The sequence below is a fragment of the Sciurus carolinensis genome, chromosome 4, assembly GCF_902686445.1.
Source record: "Sciurus carolinensis chromosome 4, mSciCar1.2, whole genome shotgun sequence".
Lineage (NCBI taxonomy): Eukaryota > Metazoa > Chordata > Mammalia > Rodentia > Sciuridae > Sciurus > Sciurus carolinensis.
The window spans coordinates 12,697,061-12,718,222 of record NC_062216.1 but is presented as its reverse complement, the minus strand read 5'-3'; the positions used below and the strand labels follow the sequence as shown (position 1 = coordinate 12,718,222).

Below are 21,162 nucleotides of genomic sequence, written 5' to 3'. Positions count from 1 at the left end.
ACACAATAATTTGATAATAAAAAAAACTGTAGGATGTATCCAGATTTTCATATGAGAAAAACAAACTTGTAGACCGAGCAGTCTGGTTGGAGGGGGACCTCCGAGCCCAAGCCAGGAGGATGCTCACAGTCCTCACATGCCTGCTGTGACTTCCCAGGCACTTTGGCACCAGGGACAGGTTGTAGGCAGTGCCGGGGGTCACCTTCATCCTTGGGCAGTGCAGGCCCACCATCCCTCACCCAAATCTTTGGAGCCAGATGTGGTACAGAATGCAGATGCCTTTGAGTGACAGAGAGTAGGCACACCTGTTACCTATACATATGGGTGGTGTGTTAATGATGTGACCCCGTGGACTCTGGGACAGCACCATGAAACTCCTCCCATATTCAGCAGTCCCATTTATGAGTCCTCACATGAAGATGAAAGGAGACCTTGAAATACGTCACATCTCTTCAGAGAAGTTTTGCTCCCTCCTGAGCACAAAGCAAACGAGCAAAACAGTTAACTACATGAGGTGACGGAAACGTTAATGAGCTTAACAAGGGTCATCATTTCACAATGTATATAGATGGCAAACATCACATTGTATATCTTAAATGTATGTAATTTTTATTTGTCAGTTACACCTCCACAAAGCTAGAGAAAAAAGAACACGCAGTTCCCCTCAGGAATGGAGAATTGGGTAAGATGGAGTTTCATTTTCCTGTCTACATTTTGTGCAGAATTGTGTCTCTGGGGATTATCAGCCTGCTGGCTGGAAGGAAGCCTGAAATGGGCAGAGGCTGTAGAAAGAAAAGGGGCCTGAGAGGGGGCGTGGCCAGGCAAGCCTGTCCTGCAGGGGGCAGGCCCTGCACAATGGTATTGCCTTGGCCCTGTGCTGACCCAGAGTAGCCCCCCAGAAAGGCCTGGGCTAAGCATTCTATCAGCAACCATGTCCACTTGGGGGTTTTGGGGGTGTGGCTTTGTAGTGCCGAGGACTGAACTCTACCACGGAGCTACCCCCCCCACCAACCCACTCCTTTTAGGTTGTTTTTTGCTCTGGTTTGTTTTGGTTTGAGTCTTTTCAGTTTAGTCATTCCCTTTAGTTATCTTTTTGCTAAGCCTTGTTAAACACTTTGGGCAACAGCACTTAATTCACAAAAGAGAATAAATACAGCAGGGAAAGAAAATGCTGAGATGGAACAAGAGGTGAGAGAGGTCAGAGAGCCCAGGACAGCCTGTCCTGTTTGTTGGGTACAGCAGGCAGCCAACATCTTGCATATTAAAATGAAGGGCAGGCTTCTGGTTAGGAAAAAAAAAAAAAACAGTGGGTAACCACTTGGCAGCCACAACAATGTAGGTGACAGTGCATAATCTGTAAAGGCTGTGGGACACTGTCAGAGAGGCACGGCTTTGCCACTCCTGCCTGGGATACTCGGGACAGGTGGTGGGAGACCACATAACCCAAGAGGGATCGCAAACCCTCCTTCCCCTCTGTACTTGACAGAGTCCTTGAAAACTCACTGAGCCTGCTTCCTCCTCTAACAAGCAAATGTTCTTACTCCTGCTTTCACCCAACGCTGGGAAAATCGAAGTTCTAATGAAAAGCTCTTAGCAGATCTTTCAATACATGGTCATTATCATTTATACACTAACAGGGAAGACTGGAAATGGATATATCATTTAATGTTTATTAAATGCAAAAGTCTTTGTGAACAATGTCGTTCTCATCACGAAGCATGGACTCATAATTTAAAAATAAAGCAGAGCTGTCCTGATGAAGCCTCAGGAGAAAGAACATGTTGAAACCTATCAGGGTCCCAATATGTGCAAATCCGACGTGCCAAGTGCTGGTGGCCACGTAACTAGGTAGTGACTCCCACATGCTGGTTTTGGCAATGAAACGAGGCACATGATGTTGGACAGCAATTCGGCAACATGACCCAGCGTTTCCACCCCGATGTGCATCTTCTAGAAGCTCTCATCCCGGCAACCAGGAACCCGTGGGAGGATCCTCTCAGCAGCAATTTCAAACAGGAAACCAAACAAACCTCTGAAATAACCAGATGTCCACGAAATGGAGAAATAAATTCAGTAGTAGGCAAAACACACAATGTTCAGAGGTTCAAATGAAAAAAACCACAAGAAAAGCAAGTCACAGAAGGATATGAACCGTAAAATGCTACTTAGAAATGTTTATAGCAGTCAAGGCAATAATGCATTGTTTAGAAGAATTAATCTTTAGTTACAGTAGGAAAGTACACACAATAATTGTAAATGCTGATCCTCGAGGGAGATCCAGTTGTTCTTCCGTCCATTTAATGCAATCTGGGGCAAACTTAGCAAAAAACTTGAATTAAGCAAAATGCAAAACTTGGTGTTGGGTATATTATTTTCCACATTATTCTCTCTACTTTTTTGAAATTAGAAATAATTCACATTGAGCAAAATCAGGGCTTTGAGGTTTCTATAGAAGAATGGGTTCACCTAAATTCTAAATCTCTTCACACACCCCCCGAAACTCATGCAGAGGTACTAGCAGGAGAGTCAGAAGGTCATTCATGACCAATGCCTACAGCAAAACCAGGAGGTGAAGAATATTAAAAATCTCACTATGTGGGGAGTGAATATCCCAAACCAGTAAGACAGCTGTAAAGCGCATGTCAAAATGCAAAATGCAAAATGCAAAATGCAAAGCGCAGGTCAAGCATCAGAGGAAGATGTTTGGAAAATTACCAGATGGTCCACCTGAGAGAGCCAGGAAATTCAACGACAAAGCTAATGCAAACTGTGAAAGAATGAAATAAGCTAGTGGGATATATAAAATAAACATTGAATGATCAATAGGCTTCATATTTACGATCAATAACTAATTAGCAGAGGTGATGAAAATGGAAACATGATTTTTGGCTCCAAGACAATAAAAATAAAATTCTTAGAAATAAACTGAACAAAAAGGTTTGCGAAAGATACACGAGGAAAACTTTCAAGGCACAAAAGTGCATTTGAATGAAGAAAAAAACTTTTCTTACTCTCAGGATGAGACCATCAGAAATATCAACACTCTACCAGTTAATACAAAATGCAACATGATCCCAGCAAATACAAGAATGTTTTCCAGACAAGTTCATTCTAAAGCACATGTGAAAAGGAAAAGAGGTGTGAAAACCAGGCAGTCATTGGAAAAGAAGGACAAGGACAGGACCTCATTTCACAAGATAGTGAAGCGCAGCCTGAGGCCTCCGTAGCTGAACAATGGCCACAGGGACAGAAAGACAGTCACGGCAGCAGGAAGGGAAACCCAGACACAGCTCCAAGTACATGTGAAAACCTAGTTTTCCATGATGATGCATCTTAAGCCACTGAAGAGATGAATGAACTCTTTACTAATGAAATGATATTAGGACAGCAGGATAGTCATTTGAAAAAGACCACATCGCATGCCATGAAACAGATGTTAAAGAAAAGAGAGTACAGGAACTCTCAGAAATACAGAAAGTTCCCTAACAAAGGTGCAGGGACAGCCTTCCTACCTGGGACTCCTCACTTTCGTCAGGACTTCACAACCATCTCCAAGAAGAGACACCTAGGAAGGGTGTGGTCTTCACTATAGCATCGTCTTGTGCAGGCACGACATGGCTCCGACCCCTGTTCACCTCGCTCAGCCTTGGAATCATCACCCAGACTCAGGCCTCCTTTGCAAAACCTGGCACTCAGGGAACATTTGGGTAAAAGAAAATTTTAGGTGGCAAAAAGCAGGCCACACCTTCCTCAATTTAGCCACTTCTGTCTGAGTTTAAATGGATGAATTTATTTTTTTTTCTTTTGCTAAGGTGTCATTTAATAAGATGGGCAAGATGGTCTCTAGGAAATAAATTATCAACAAGAACTTTTTCTTCTACAAGGAAATTAAATGAATAGCAAGCAGTCCTGTTGTTAGGTCTTAAATGACTTTAATTTCTTAACACCAAGATGAAAGAAAATAACCAGCTTTGCAATGCATAATTTCTGATAACAGTAATAATGAAGATTGTGTTTCCAATCTTATTATTCAGCGAGAAGGTTACCATGCAATTTACCAGAGCGTGGGCTGAGGATTATGAAGTTCCATTTACACACAAATGATAAAATGTGTTGCCATGGAGAGGGATTGGTCAAAACAGGATAATGGTCTGGTTTACTTGAAGTGTATCAAAGCAATGTTTATCTGATATAGAGGAAGCAATTTCGTTCTCATAGTCCATCAATCTTCTGGGGAAAAAATGTAAAGAATAGGTGAAAACCAAAAATTTTAAATCTCTCTTTCTCAAACTTGCATGTGGATATCACCTGGAATGTTTTTAAATATATTGACACCAGAATCCCATCTCTGGAGCGCCTGGTTTAATCTGTATTGAGTGTAATTAGGAAACTGAGATTCTCAAAACTCCCCAAGGTGATTCTAATGAGCAAGGAGTTGAAGAAACTTATTCAAGATGGTGCCGCATCCTTCTGCCAAAGACAACTGTAACAGTGAAGCTACTCAATATTAACGGGCACTTTGTTTTAGAGATAATTTTATTGGTGAATCTAAAGACAAGTGAAGGAATAGAAATATAGACAGACTAGAAGTAGAGGATTTACTAGACCAATAAAGAATAGGACATATTGCCTATTAATATGTTATATTAAATATTACATTTAAATATAGTCTATAAAATTAGATTTTACATATTATATAGTATCTCAGTACATTAATATAATACAGTAATAGAAATATTTAAAAATATAACCCTTGAGTTGATAAGTATTTACATTCAATTAAACATAATCAGAACTATATGAATACTCAAGGAAAAACAAATTTTGCCTCCAGAGAACACATGGTGTTTATCATTTTGAAGAAAACAATTGCCTTCCCTGTAAAATCAGGCCATGACCAGGTACAACAGGTGATTCCATACCATTGGAAGCAAGAGATTTGGTCTCCATTCAAATCTGAATGATTTAACTTCACCGCATTTCATGAAATCAAACCATTATATAGATGTTGGCAAGTGATTCCTGAAATATACGGAACATCAAATTTAAATCAATTATCACCATCATGAAGAATTTCTTGAACACTTGCTACTTGCAAAGCAATGGGCTTCGTAAAAAGCTATCTGTGAAGTTTAGCAAATATGTGAAGCATATTTGTGAAGCAAATATCAATGACAGCATTCCATCGGGATGGTTGAGATATACAGTGTGTCCGCCATATTTTCCCTATACTGTTTAAGGTATGCATGACTTATTTTGCTTAAGAAAAGTTGAACAGAGCGTGGACTCTAAATTGAAGAAATTACAATCAGGGCATAAAATTAAAGAGCTAGGTAAGCAACAATAGCAGGAGCACAGGGAACAGGTGGCAGGCCATGGCAGTTCTCTCGGCAGCTCAGGGCAGGTGTTGGGAGGGCAGCTTCCCAGAGGGAGGGTTAAGAGCTCAGGTTCTGTCACTCGTGGGTCTGCCATCTCCTGCAGCCTCCTGACCCATCACTAGAGCCTCAGTGTCCACCTGGCATTCCAGGAAGCCGAGGGGGGATTTTTATGTGACTCAGGACTCACATATGTCATTTCTAGCCGCGTGGCCACCGCTCAGTGGATACTGGGAAATGCTGTGTCCGGGAAGAACAGGAAAGGGTTTGGTGAGCATCCAGCTGGTCTTCGTTTGTCATAGCATCAGAGAGGGCAGAAGCAGCTTCCCGGCAGCTCAGAGGAAAGAATGGCAGCTTCTGGCAAAAGCGATTGGGGAGGGTGTGGTGGGAAAGGTGACCTCTGAATCGGTCCTTGAAAGACTTGTAGGATTTTGGATCACAGAAATGTGGGGATGGGGGTCAGAACCAGGAAGAAAGCATGGAGGCAGAGAGCATGGAATCCATGCAAGGGACAGAGAGCTAAGATAGAAGAGGAGCACATGGGCAGGCCGGCTGCATTTCAGCAACACCCAGGACAGCTCTGCCAGACACTGCAAGAATGGAACCCTGCTGAACTCGTTACAGAAAGACGCTGCTCCCTTCCCCTGAGAGTCCACATCCCAGCTGCCACCTGAGCTACCTGGGCTTGCCCAGCGTCCAGCAGCTAGGGAGTGGCCCCTGACCGGGAAGGTGCCTGCAGGACCCTCCTCCAGCACCGTGGTCCCATCAGCTTTGATTGACGGGTACCCAGATTTGACTGACCATTACACACTCTGAACATCATCTCTGAACACAGGGTAACGAGAGGAGCTCACACCAGGATCCAGAGAAGTGGAATGGAGCTTTGTTCGTGGGTGTCCTCAAACGGAGCACCATGAAGTCTGGATTCTTCTTTAAAAGCGAGGAGGATATTCATCACAGATTTTTTTTTTTTTTTTTTGAGTAGGCAAGTAATATGATCAAAGCCCTGTTTAGAAAGCTGATTCTGACAGAAGCTAATTTAGGATGATGTGAAGAGAGAGGAAGAAGCAAGGATTAAGTGATCTTTGTAAATGAATGACACCACATTATTAAAACAGCAGTGGCTACATCTAATTAGTTACTACTGTTATTAAGATAAAGGAAATATTGCCAACAAACTGGATCAGGCCTGACTTTATTGCTCTGCTCTAATTATCAATGTCTGTGGCTATAGCTGCCATTACTCCATCTGCATGAGTAAAGGTATTACTCTGATCAATGTCCAAGGGCTCTAGTGCCAGGATTTGCAAAGCATCACTGGATAAGATCTCTATGTGCTCCTTCATTTATTCCTGTAAGAGCAAAAACTTGCTTGTCCTGCCTGGTACTTCAGAGAAATACTAGAACTTCCCATCCCTACATTTCTACTAAGGGAATCCTATACCTGCCCTAGGGTATAGAGGAAAACCTACCTGCTTGCTCTATCTTTGCCAGCCCTGTAGCCCAGATGGACCTGATTCCCTCTGTTTTCTTTCTAGTTTTTAGATTATTCATCTTTGTCTTAAAAATCAAAGACAGATTGTTCTTACTGTCAGTACTCAATATTTCCCACTGAGATGAGCATTCTCCCCATTCATCTTGGACTGGGCCCTTCCCATCCAGGCTCTAGAAATGAATGCATATTTCATGGCCCCACTTGGGCTCTGTGGCCATCTCCATCCTGTCCCCATAGAATTGGGGTCACCCAAGTTCTCAGAACATAGGTTCATTCACCAACATGGAAGCTTTCCAAATTCCACCATTTAGGGGTTGCAGAGGCTCCATTATGTAAGCATGATTAAGTGAATCATTGCCAATTGGTAATTAGTTCAGTCTCCAGCCCCCTGGAGGTTTGGGGGTGAGGCTGAAGGTTCCAACCCTCTAATCATGCCATGTCTAGAAAGTCAACCCGTTCCCATTCTGAAGCTCTTTAGGGTCCCACCAAGGGCCTCAATAAAACAGAAGATGTTCCTATCACCCAGGAAATTCCCAAGGGATTTAGGAGCCATCCACCAGAAACTAGAGACTAACACTAAATACAACATCAATTAGCACAGAAAAAGTATCTCTCCTTTATTATTTATGAATGTATACTGAAGTCACAGCTGTGCTAACTTTAACAAAACCTATGAATTTAGCAGAGTCCAGTGAAGGAAACCAGAGACCACACCAGGCTTTTCAAATAGAGGGGATTTAACCCAGGGAATTGGCCATGCAGGTGTTGGAAGGTTGAGGAAGCTCAGATTTTAGCAACTTCAAGGAGCAACTCCGTCCCTAGGGCTAGGGAACAAACAGTGAGGAGAAATATCCAAATTTGGAAGCATGAGACAGGTTGGCTGGATTTCTGTTTAGACTGGCCTGGGCTTAGATCTCTAAGGGGAGCACCAGGCAGCTGCTGTGGAGACTTCTGAGCGGTGGACACCACACAGCAGGCTCAGAAAGGGCTGAATAAAGCTGAGAGACTAGCATGTGCTTCCGGAGAGATGCTAAGAGGAGTAGAAACAGGAAGTCCCCTGCTGGAGCTCCACTTGGTGCCATGTCACCATGTAACTGGACACCAGCACAGAACAAGTGACATCTGACTGTCCAGGACATGGAGCTTGTACAGTCCCAGCCTTAGCCAGCATGGCACCTTCTGGCACAGTGACACCCAAGGTAGGCAGCACATCCATGGGGGCTCGACTTGATCCACTGGCTCGAATGGTCCTCTTGAAAATATGGGGCAGGAGAAGCAAAGCGGGAAGGGCCAACGCCCCTCTCAATGTTCACCTGCTTTCATCAGCGGGTTTAGCATCATGGGTTTTTGAGGTTTTTTTTTTTTTTTTTAAACCTAGAGAAGTCAATTTGTATGTCAATCTGTTTAGACCCATATTTTCTTTATTTTTTATTTTTTAGATGTTGATAAACCTTTATTTTATTCACTTATTTATATGTGGTGCTGAGAATCGAACCCAGTACCTCACATGTGCTAGGCAAGCGCTTTACCACTGAGCCCCAGCCCCGGTCCAGGACCCATATTTTCTTATGTCCTAGTTAGTGATAGTAATGTAAAATTATTTCAGGTCATGAAACTAAATATGCAATTTTTGCCACACCAAAAATATATAAGAAAAATATGCAATTTCTGTTACTATATTAGAATATCAGACATAATGCTATTTTGGGCCCAACTCTGTTTCATATATATGCAAACCTTTCAATAGTGACTCTTTGTTTCAAAGACCATTCTGATACAAAAACCTTGAAGCATATAAAAACCCATGATAGATCTACATTCATTCTCTTTCAAAAGAGTTCATTTCTGTGACTAAAAAATGAAAAACGGATGGTAATTATTTGCCCAAACTGGAAAAAGAAAGAGACTGAGTCTAAGAGTCCAAAGTCTGGTTACTTTCATTTTGGTTCATGAAACAATGCCCCTCAAAACTCTTCTTACTTCAATGCCTTGATTTCATGGAAGGAAAGCTACTTAACCTTAAAATGCCTAATCGATGGCTCTGACAGAATTTTTTGGATTTGATGAGAAAGATGTCCCTGGACTCAGTCCACCCAGCTGTTCTTTCTACTTCACTTGCACAGCACTGTGACGTATCTTACGACTTTAGTTCCAGTATTTATAATTACTTCCTGGAGACCGAAAGGTCACGAAAGAGAGAAAAGTTCATAAATTTTGCTCAATGTAGAAGCCTTATAAATCATGGTATCTTTTTTTGGAAACCAGTATTAATAGCCATCATGATAGGCATACATTTTAAAAGCCTCCTTGACTGCTGTAATTCAAGAAAATGAGAATTTAAGGAAAAAAAAAAAAAAAACCCTAAAATAGCTTTCTGAGAAAGCTCAGAAGGAGCAACAGCAAAATGACAACATAAATACATGTTGTCCTTCCAAATAATCACCATGGGAGGAAATACATTAGCCACTGCCACTACACACGCATTTAGGAGAACATTCTGAATCGTGTTTTTAACTACTTCAAGAAACCTATCAAAAAAAAAATCAGTTTAACTAAGACCTTCTGATTCTTGTTTTTATGACCAAAGACAATTTATATAGCTCAGTGTGCTGCCTGATTTGGTCCAAGTGACTTTTGAGTGTTTTCAGTTTTCAACAGCCATCTTTATATATATGTGCGAGTGTGTGCGTGTGTGTGTGTGTGTGTGTGTGTGTTCCTAAAAATGGGCTCCTTGACTGATAACAATTCCAAAACAAAAGTTCCAAAATAGTTTATATCTTGGGTATTATTCAAGTGTTGGCTTCCAATGTTTCTATATTAAGAGAAAAAAGACCATTGGAATGTTCAGATTCTGAATATCTTCTTCAAAAAAATGTCCACGGTGTTTTATACATAACAAATCGTTATGGTTTGGATATGAGGTGTCCCCCAAAAGCTCACATGTGAGACAAAGCAAGAAATGATTGAGTTGTGAGAGTCTTAACCCATTCAGTGCATTAATCCCTGATGGGATTAACTGAGTGGTAACTGGAGGCAGGTGGGGTGTGACTGGAAGGAGTGGCTCATTGGGGCGTGGCTATGGGTCTATATTTGTGTCTGGAGAGTGGAGTCTCTCTCTGCTTCCTGGTGATGTGAGCTGCTTCCCTCTTCCACACTCTTCTACCATGATGTTCAGCCTCACCTTGGGCCCTGAGGAATGGAGTCAGCTGTCTATGAATTGAGACCTCTGAAACCATAAGCTCTCAAACTTTTCCTCCCCTATAATTGTGCTGGCCAGATGCTTTAGTCAAAGCAGTGAAAAAGCAAACTAAAACACAAACCTTAGCTGTGTCTTTAAAGAGCAAAAATACACTCCAACAATCTTCCTCAGCCTTTTGCTTTCATTATTATTTTCATTTAAGTGGGGTGTTCTTTCAAGATGGGTCTTTCATTGATTTTATCACATCCAGTTATACTCCAGAAGGTTCTTAATGAATAAAGGCTCATGGACTTAGGAAAACGTTTGTTACTGCTAAGTGAACACTGAAATGCAGTCAGAGATAGCAAGGCAATGATTTCTCAATGAGTCAAAGTGACCGCAAAGAGACCAATGGCCCAGCAGAGGAAAATGCTCCCTGAAAGCAAATCCTGGATGGTGGTGGTCTATGGTCTAGCCCTTTGAATTAGCTGGAGTAACAAAATAGCACAGAACACATGACTTAAATAACAGAAAGTTATCTTCTCACAGTTAAGGAGGCTGGAAAGGCCAAGATCAAGCTTTGGGCAGGGTTCATTTCTGCTGAGGGCTCTCTTCCTGGCCCACAGATGGCCACTGTGTCCTCACATAGCCCTTCCTGAAGCAGGTATGGAGAGAACTGGCTGGGGTCTTCCTCTTCTTACAAGGGTACCAGCTCTATAAGATTAGGATCTCACCCTGTGACCTCATTTCACCTTTGCACCATCTCACAGATCAACCCATCAAGTCAAGCTACATAACTATAGTTTTTAGTCAGATGGTGGGACCATAAGATTATGTCACCTAGTGATGTCATGACTGTCTTAGTTGGTGGAATTACTCTCTGGTGTTTGAACAACAATGAAATCACCTAACATGCTTTTCTCAGAATGGATCCCCATCAACATGTGACACAAGACTGCATACATAGTCCCACTGGAAACTAAGGTTTCAACATGTGAATTTTGGGGCAACATGGACATTCAGGCCACGACACCCCTACTTCTGAGCACTGATGTAATTTTCACGAGAGTCAAGACATAGGTTAAGGTAAAGACAGGACCAAGTGTCAAGACAAGGGATCACTAGGAGTTATAACCAAGTTGTTGGATGAAAGAAGAAAGAGTAAAACCAAAACCAGGCTCTGAGAAACAATCTGAGGACACACACAGAAATCAGTGAAGGAATTTGAAGCAACTGAGTTCAAGTTCACTACCTAGTTGAACGTCTAATACAGTTAGAAGAAAAATCCACCAAGAGTGTGAAGTGTGAAGCACCAACGTCCACCACCATCCACACCCCTCTCTCCTGGAGGGTTCCATGAGTTCTTGCCACAATCATGATGCCCAGTGCCCACAACCCCACACTGTCACCTCCCTGGCAGCTGAACTAGTCCCCATGCCCCTTACCCCAGTGGGGGACTCTCCACCTTGTTCTAGCCTCACATCTCCCCAAAGCACCTTCTACTACATCACAAAAGTTAAGCCCATTTTGTAAACGACTTACGGGGAACATTCGAGCTACCTGGCTCCTCTAGATCCTTTGTCAGTGCTAGAGACCTGCCTTAGACCTATCCCATTCTCCCTCCCCCACTGCCCACACAGATGACTGGTCTTTGGGGGTTTTGTTTTGTTTGGATTAGGTTTGAGTTTTTGACCTTTGATCATCTAACTCCCTTTGTGAGGTTGAGTAATCTCCCTGTGTTACTGTTGGTGGTTGTAGGATGCCATCTCACCCTGGAAGCCCCACAATTGGATATTTGTTCTCCTGGGCCCTGGCAACTATAGGTTGGGCATGAGACTAGGTCTCTGCCATGGTCTCCCACTAGGACTTGCTCTAGATTAAGTGATGCAAAGAGTCAAGGAGCACCAAAGAAATCTCTTCAGTGGTTGGGTCAGCAGCAGCCTGAAAAGGCCTTGAGCTTCTGGTGGTTGTAGTAGACCAGAGTCAAGGACCCCTCTCAGCAGGAGTGATTGAAGTGCCAGCCAGCCTCTGCCTGGGGCTCTGACTCTCTGGTCTCCTTCGGTTTCAGCACACACTCTGTCTCCTCAAGCCCCTCATCCTATCTGAACAGGCTGATGCCTTTCTAATAAATTCCATTCTACTTAACTCACGAGAGGGACGTCTGTCTGCAACTGAATCTCAATTGCTAACCACTTCTGGCTCTGAGAGTCGAAATGGAAGTGAAATTCTAAGCCAGAAGAATAATTGAGAATCGAGCACAATGGCAGTCATGGAGTAAGAAAGCTGGATGCAAACTTGATTAGAAACCAATTAAAATATAAATGCAAAATGATCCACAAGCACTTCTTCTTCTTTTGTCCCCAAGGTTTTGTGAAGGTCAGAAGGACTTTTCAGCAGTTTTTCAATCGCAGACTTAAAAACACTCCCTGCATCTGAATCTCCTTGGTTAAGAAAGGAATATCTTTTTGATTTGCTTGGCTAGTTCTTTAAGCCAACTCTCTGCAGTGTCTCACAAAGGCCAGGCAACTTTAAAACCATTACAGATTGCTTCTAGAGTACAAAACTTAGCCAAGTTTTGAGAAGTAATTTATTCACAGCCTGATGTGTTCCATCAAGGAGGAGCCCAAGGGCCTCTTTCATATTCAGCGTGTCAGGGACAAATGAGCTTTGGCAGATCCAGAAAACAAAGACATTTGGGAAACAATTTTAGGGGAACATTCAGAACTTTCTATCACCTCAGGGTCTAATTTTGCTACTATATCAAATTCCAGCAATCCCAATTTTGAGAGTTTTGGAACACCTGCTAGTGAAGCCGTCCAACTTCCTCTTACTGAACCAATAAGTAGATAAGAGATATTTGGTATTGAGAGTCGGGTCGTCAGAAAACTCAGGGGAAAAGAAGAAATGTGTTTTTCTTGCTCTCAGAAATAAGCCCACACAAAACAGCATGAGACATCTACATTTTCACACCAACTAATTAAATTTCTTGGTTCCTAACTCATTAAACTGATTTCATCTGTGCTAAATGTACACAGAGACCTCCAAGTCAACAGGACCACGACAACACAGGATATGAGGCTAGTGTCATTGCCAACTTGTGATGGACCTCTCTTTTTCTAGCAAAGACTGCAAAAAACTGGTTGAACACTTCCAAGTGTTTCCTGCCTAACTTAACCACCAACCAGAGGAAGGGGTCAGACCCTGAGGCAGAGATAGAAAGGACCACACTGCAGGCAGCAAACTGGTCACAGTGGATAACCAAAGTGGCTTTGATTATAAACAGCAATGATTAATTCAGAGTCTCTTCCCAGTGACCCAGATGCTCCCTGTTTCCCTTTAGTCGTAGGTTTTTCTTTACATTTATTTTGTATAATCACAATTAAAAATGAGTCAACTTCTCAGGGGATTTCTGGGTGCCATTTGTAGCTGGGATATTTGATACTGGCTATCCGATGCCTCTCGTTTTCTTTGCTATTTCTCCTCTACTTTCTTGGTTCCTTTTTTCTAATTCCTGAAAGGCAAGTTCTCACCAGGTAACCTGAAGGAAATCAGAGTCCTCAGGCTCTGCTGTTAATCTTGACTTTGTTCTGGTTTCTGCCTACAGGGTGGCCATTTGTCATTTGTCATAGCCAAAAGTGCGTAAAGAGGTTCTGGAGGGGACAAGACTGTGCAGCAGAATCCAGGTCTCCTTGGTGGTTGTAGAATTCACCCCCACTTGTGGGCAGAGTCCACCAGAAGGGGCAGCAGCTCTGTGCACAGAGGGAAGGGACTTTGATGGGTCACTTCTGAGGGGGCAGCAGGGACATAGAACCAGTGAACAAGCCCAGGCAGGGCTGTCCAGAGTCAGCCCTGGTTCCAGGTCAGGGGAAGAGGAAGGAGAGCAGACAGCCAGACACTGGAATGGGAGGAGTGGGGAGCACAGGGAACCCAGAAAGAGGCCACAGCTTTGGGAGTGAAAAGCAGAAATTGCAAGAATATCAGGTTGAGTTCAGTCATTGAAAGGATTCTGTCTACAAGTCCAAGGGGAAAGAAGCAAGACCAGGAGCTGAAAGTGAGGTTGGAAGAGAACAGGAACCCCCGCTGTGTGAGTTTTTCATTGCTGTCACCAGAGACCTGACAAGAACAATTTAGAGGAGGAAAAGTTTATTTTATTTTGGCTCATGGTTTCAGAGGTTGACTGATTCTACAGCTCTGGGCCCAAGTGAGGCAGACATCATGGTGGAAGGGAACAGTGGAGAATATTTGCTCAATTCATGCCAGTCAGGAAGCTGAGAAAGAACTCCACTCACCAGGGACAATATATAAACCCCCACGACATCCCCCAGTGACCTACTCCCTCCAACCACACCCTACCTGCCTACGGTCACCACCATTCAAGTGAATTTAATCCACTGATGAGGTCACTGCTAAAATAATCTAATCATGTCACCGCTGAACTTTCTTGCATTACTTCACACATGAACTTTTGGGGGACACTCATATCTAAACCATAATACTTGCTCTGCTGTTTGTGGGTCTAGTACAAGACTGGACTTCGCTCTCAAGTCAACATGACTGCAGGACCTCAGGGAAAGATGCACCACCCAGCTCCACAGGGCCTGGTGATGATCATCCTCAGTAGAGATTGTGTTGAGAGAGAGGATGATCTGAAACATATGGCTCTATGGAGACTTGGTCTTCTAGCTCAGTACAGCAGGAAGAAAATGTTTGCAAGAGCAAGGACTATTGTTAAATATTGATATTCCAGGGACAGATGCTCTTGGACTTACGATGGGGTTGTGCCCTGATAAACCCATTGTAAGTTGCAAACCCATTTACTACGCCTGACCTTTCACACACCATAGCTTAGCCACACAGCACACTGCAGACTGCCAGCTGTTTACCCAGTTGATCACCTGGCTGACTGGGAGCTGCAACTCACTGCTGCCACCCAGCATCAGGAGAGAGGATAGATAGGATTTTATACCCCTAGTCCAGAAAAAGTCAAGATCCAAATTTTGAAGTCCGGTTAACTCCTAATGCATATCACTTTTGTACTATTGTATTAAAAATCTTTAAGTGAAACCAACATCAATTGAGGACCATCTTACTAGGTTTTGGGGGGGGTTGTCCAATTGCTTATTGGTTTATTTTGTCGTTTTGCAACATAGACCATAAGACTACATTAGGCAGGATTCTAGGTATCAAGCAACATAAATCAAAACTGGCTGATTGAAACAGAAAGAATAAATTATTAAAAAGGTATGGGGGGCTGGAGTTGTGGCTCAGTGGTAGAGCACTTGTCTAGCATGTGTGAGGCACTGGGTTTGATTCTCAGCACTACATATAAATAAATGAATAAAATGGAGGTCCATCAACATCTAAAAATTTTTTAAAAAGGTATGGGGGTGGGTGGGAAGGAAGAAGAGACAAAAGGGGAATGAAGGGAAGGAAGAGGGATGGAAATAGGAAAGACAGTAGAATGAATCAGACATAACTTTCCTATGTTCATATATGAATACACAACCAGTATAACTGCACATCATGGACAACCACAAGAATGGGAAGTCATACTCCATGTATATCTGATATGTCTAAATACATTCTACTGTCATGCATATCTAAAAAGAACAAATTAAAATTTTTTTATAAAAAAGGTATTGGGGGGCTGGCATGTGACTCAGTGGCAGAGCACTAGTGTATGCTTAAGGCCCTGGGTTCAATTCTCAGCACCATGAATGAGAGGGTGGTACGGTTACCTCCCAGAGTCACAGGAAGATCTAGGGAACTAGACCAGGAACAGCACCCAGAATGGCACAGCGGAAGTGGCCCCTAAGTTCAAATGCAGTTGCTGGCCATCCTCACCCGCTGGCCATCCTCACCCACTGCCCTCAGCAGTAGCCGGTGTGGGCTGCGCTCCCACCACTGCTGGACCCAACCCTGCAGCCACCGTGACTTGGGGGACATGGTAGTGCTACAGCTGCCCTCGCCCCCACAGAATTCTCTGCAGTCCTTTCTTCTGTGTTCCCAGCTCCTGGTTAAAGTCAAGGGCAACGTGTGAGGTTGGAAAGTCTGGTGGAGTGATGGAGACCTCACAGCAAGGGAGGGTGGGAAGGTGAACCCTTGGCTACTTTAGTTTCCATGATGGCAGGTGGGCCCGTCCCCGGCAGCGAACTCTCCATGCTGGACGGTGAAGTAGGACTAACTGATGGGCAACCAGAGAGAAGGGCGTCACACGTGTGTTCCACCGACAGCAGTTGGAGTGGACCAAGACCCATGAAGGACTGACCGTGCTGGGCTTGTGTCCTCCAGCCCACTGTGCCTTTCTCCTCTGGTTTCGTGCTTATCCCTGTGGCCAGGTGCCTCTTGGGTCTTCTCAGTGTCCAGGTCGTCTTGTGCTCATCTGTCAACTCTCCAGTACCTGATCAACTCCTCCCTCTGGCCTCTAGAATCTGCCTCTGCCTTGCTTTCTTGGTTGCTCAAAACATTTCTGGGGTTGGGCTGAAGCTCAGTGGTAGAGTACTTGCCTAGCATGCACCACATACAAATAAATAAAATAAAGGTCCATCAACAACTAAGAACAAATAACTAAAAAAACTAAATAAAAAAACAGCAATAACTAAAATGAACAAGTAAAAAATATTTTTAAAAAAACATTTCTGACTCTCAGATTCTGGCATCTCATGCTGCCTGGTGATCCTACGATTGCAAGAAGTCCTGACACCTTCTGAATGATGACCATGCATTCTGGCCAGGGACAAAGTGTTCTATTGCACCTTACGATTGGAGTTCCACAAAGTCACATCGCGGTAAGACCCTCTAGGTAGTGCAGTCTTCATGGATGGAAGTAGAGAATATGTGATTCATTCCAAACACTACTCAGTGGACTGTATTAGCTAACTCTGCTGCAGCATCCCAGAGACATTTGTGCTGACTTGCACTAGAAGGCTCCCAATCAACCATCCCTCTGGAGCATATCTGAATTTTCAATAACTGAATTAAAACATTACTTTACAATACTTGTCTCTTGAGCACACTTTTACATAATCTCCATAAATCTGACGAGAAGCTTGAAGGAAAGAAAAGTAGCCGGATAAGCACATGTGCAATAAATCCTTGTGTTCCTGGCATAGCCCTCCTTTGCCATTCTGCAGGCAGAGCCTCAGCTGCCCCGTGGCGACATTTCTACAATGCTAATGACACACCCCATAGGGCTGTCAAGGAAACCACTTGAGAGGACGTCTGCAAAGTCTTGCTGCAAAGCAAAGTGCTGAGTAATAGCCTGGGAAGCGTGGTGTCAATCAGAAGAACAGATGGACAGATAGACAGACATGGGTAACGATGGCGTTAGCAAGGATTTCCACCAAGGATCAAATGTGGAATCTGGGGCTGTTTTAGTCAGCTTCTTTGCTGCTGTGACTAAAAAGATCTAACCAGAACAACTGTAGAGGAGGAAAAGTTTATTTGAGGGCTCAGTTTCAGAGTTCTTAGTCCATAGCAGGCTGGCTCCATTCCTTGGGGCTCAAGGTGAGACTGAACATCATGGCGGGAAAGTGTGGCGGAAGGAAGCAGCTCACATGATGATCAGGAAGCAGAGAGGGACTCCACTCTCCAGAAACAAAGTAGCCACACCCCCACCACTTCAGTTACCACTCAGTTAATCCCTGTCAGGGGATTAATTCACTGATTGAGTTAAGACTCCTACAACCCATTTCTCCTTTGAACCTTCTTGTTTTGTCTCACATGTGAGCTTTTGGGGGACACCTCACATCCAACCTCAACAGGAGTGCAATGCAGCAGTGTTTCCTTCTGAAGATTACCAAGGAGCTGGGTTCCCGGGAAGCAGAAATGGAGAATGAGCCCAATACAAGAGAGATACTTGACCTCTGGTGAGAAGTGGCTGATAGGACATCTTCAGGGGACTTTTACATAGCAGCCTTCTTCATCCACCCTGACCACAACAAAACTCTGCACTGTGAACCTCAACCTGTGAGTCTGTTCAACTTGCAAGGCTGTTCTTGAGCAGCCACTTTGAAAGTTAAGGAATCTGTTATATATACAGAAAAGGGAATATTTCTCAGTCACAAAAGAGAATGAATGAGATGAAGAGAGAGAGAGAGAGAGAGAGAGAGAGAGAGAGAATGCTGCCTGTCATTTCCTGTCATTTGCAGTAACATGGATGGGACGGAAGGATCTCATTCTTATTAAGTAAAATAAGCCAGGCACAGAAAGACAAATACCACATGATGTCACTCATTTATGGAAGCTAGAAAAGTTGATCTCCTACAAGAGGGTAGAACAAAAATACTTAAGACTGGGGGAGAACGGGAGTGCAGAAGAGGTTAAATAACAGGGATCAAGACACAGTTAGATGGGGGGGAATCCTTGTGGTCCTCGAGAGCAGAGTACAGTGACTATGGTCTACACCTATTTCAAAATAACTAGGAACAAGAATCTGAAGTTTCATAATACATAGACATGGTAAATATTTGAGGAGCTGGAAATGCTAATTACCCTGATTTGATCATCACACATTGGAAACCTGTAACAAAGCACTGTATTAATATGCAATTATTGTATGTTGATTAAAAATGAAATAAAATACATTTTAAAAGGAAATTAGCCTGGTGTGACCCTCTCACCCTCTCACGCTCTGCAGCCCACGGGACACTCTCATACCAGTTCTTTCATCTGACTCTCAGGGCAGCTGGGCAGGGACAGGGTCCCCACCTTCCCAAGATGCCACAGAGGGTCAGCACTGTGTAGCAGGGGCCCCTCTGCCAGCTTCCCAGAGTCTCCTGCCTCCTCATTCCAGGAAAAGCGCATTCTATCCTCTATGGGGGTCCAGAAAGTGCACCTTGCCCTTCAAGCAGATGTTGCTTTTATTCCCTCGGCTTTTCTTCCTTCCTTTGGGGAACAACTCCTTCCCTATTTTTGAGGGTTCCCTCCTCAAGGCCAGGGTCAGAGTCTCCGTAGCTGGACCATCACTTCCTACCTACATGGTGCATCCTGAGAAGGTGGCACACGCAGAAACCGAGGGGTTACAGACTTTCCTCTGTTCACCCCGAAGAGGGGCTTGTTTCTGCCCTTGAGATCCCCAAACATCCCTGCTGCTGTCCTTCTTGAGGCTGGGAATTCAGGTTTTGCCTCAGTTGGCTAGAGCGCCAACCTAACTCATCCCACACTCTTATTGACATTGATCAATTGCAGTGGGGAGGAAAGCCTTGGCTTTTATGTCCTAGAACAGCAAACAAGCACACCGTAGTCTCTAGGAAGCATGTCTGAAGTCATTTTTCCAGCAGGCAGGACGACACTTTTTAGAATTTGTCTGAGCGTGCAAACCTGGCCGGGCACCATAATCTGGGCGGGTTCCACAGCAACGGCAGAGAAGCCTTGGGGGTGGTTCAGGGAACCCAGTACTTCTCTGGCTCTCTCCTGAGGAAGGGCAAACACTCATCAGCTTCATTTTCCTCCCTCTGCAGATCTAAGCAGATTTTGGAGCCTCGACTGACCAGCACCTCAAGGATCAGAGCTAACTAATTGCCAGGCACGTCCAAGTGCACATGAGGCTCTCTGAAATCCACACTGGCATATGCCCCGTGGCTCCCCGCCCTGCTTCCTGGAAATCTTCCCCTTCTTCCCGGTGCCAGCCTCAGGCAAAACTGCAAACCCAGGAAGGTACCCTTGTCTCCCCCAAGCTCTGCCCCTCATGGGCAGCCCTCCCTTCTGTCACTGCTTCCTTCCAGCAAAGGAGACGATGGCCATGATTTATTCTGCATTACACACCTGGAGTCACCTGTGTAGGTACCAGCACACTCACCTTTGGCATCAGCCAGAAGGTGAAGGGAACATCACAGAAAAAGGTGCAGGTGCAAAGGTCAACCTCCCCCATCCTGCTGAGGCTGGTGCTGCTCCAAACTGCCCTGAAAACACAGCCGCTGTGTGGAAGCATCATCTCGTCACAAGACACCAACCCCAAAGGGAAAAGGCCAGGGAAGTAGGAGGCTTTCTCTGGTCCCTCTGTGGTTTCTGAAAGCAATAGATAACTTGGAGAGTTTAATCCTTAATTTTAAAGTTTTAAAAGTTGGCTATAGTGATTTTGACTCAGAATAACAAACGAGGCTGGCAATCCGTTAGGTTGTGTGGGAAGTTGAGTGGTGGCCCCAGGAAACTATATCCTCATCGTAATCTCCAGAGCCAGTGACATCATCTTACGTGATAGAGAGTTCATGTTAACTCTCTATTGCAAAGATATGATCAAGCTTAGGATCTTGAAAGGGAGCGTTTAGCCTGGTCATCTGGGTGCACCCGAGTGCAATCACAGGCACCCTCACAAGAGAGGGCTAGAAGGAGTTTTGAGACTGACACACACATTGCCTCTTCTGCTATGACCACAGGTAGTGAGTGCCTACAGCCAACAGAAGCCAGAAGAGGCAAAGGTATGGATCCTCCCGGAGGGCCTCCCAGAGGGCCTCCCAGGAGCACATCTGACCCACACCTTGACTTCAGACTTCCAACCTCCAGAGCAGAGAAAGAGTAAACTGATGTTGTGCCTAGTCCCACTTAGTGTGATTTGTTATAGCAGCCCCAGGAGACTCATACACAGAGAAATGATGTTTCTGTAACTAGATAATTATCAGAGCAAAACAATATCCTAAGTAAGATAAAATTTGGTTTCTATAATTGTTTAATCAATTATCTTCGAACTATATATATATATATAAAAATCTTAAAATTTTTACAAGTCTGTGGAGGGTGCTTAACTTTCTGCCTCCCTGCTAAAAGCCAAAAGAAAGAGCCCAGTTTCAAATGCCCTGTGGTCAGCATGACCTAATCTTAAAGATACTGAGAAAATTACCCAAATCTAGGGCTACTGTCAGATAACTGTTGTCAGAATCAGGGTTTTCTTTTAACCTAAATTTGAAATGTCTGTGTTTTCAAAGCCAAACCTTTGATTCTTTAATAAGCTTGGGAAAGTGTGACAGGTTCAAGAATATTAAAAATTCAAATTAAATATAGAAATTCATAATTTCTACCACATGGAATATGAAGTGTATATAGTTTTCCATCCACACTAGATATATGCTATTTATAAGAGACAGAATTAAAATAAAATAGCATACAGAAATTTAATT

The 21,162-nt window shown here is 43.8% G+C and overlaps 1 protein-coding gene across 1 annotated transcript in view; it reads right to left on the bottom strand.

Moving 5' to 3' along the window:
* Nucleotides 1–1,730: 1,730 nt before the first annotated feature.
* The window catches only part of LOC124982178 (formin-like protein 20), a 60,662-nt gene continuing 41,230 nt past the window's right edge, over nucleotides 1,731–21,162 (bottom strand). Inside the window, exon 4 of the mRNA XM_047548436.1 lies at nucleotides 1,731–2,032. The gene's annotated coding sequence lies outside the window, so the exon portion shown is untranslated. The remainder of the gene's footprint in view (nucleotides 2,033–21,162) is intronic.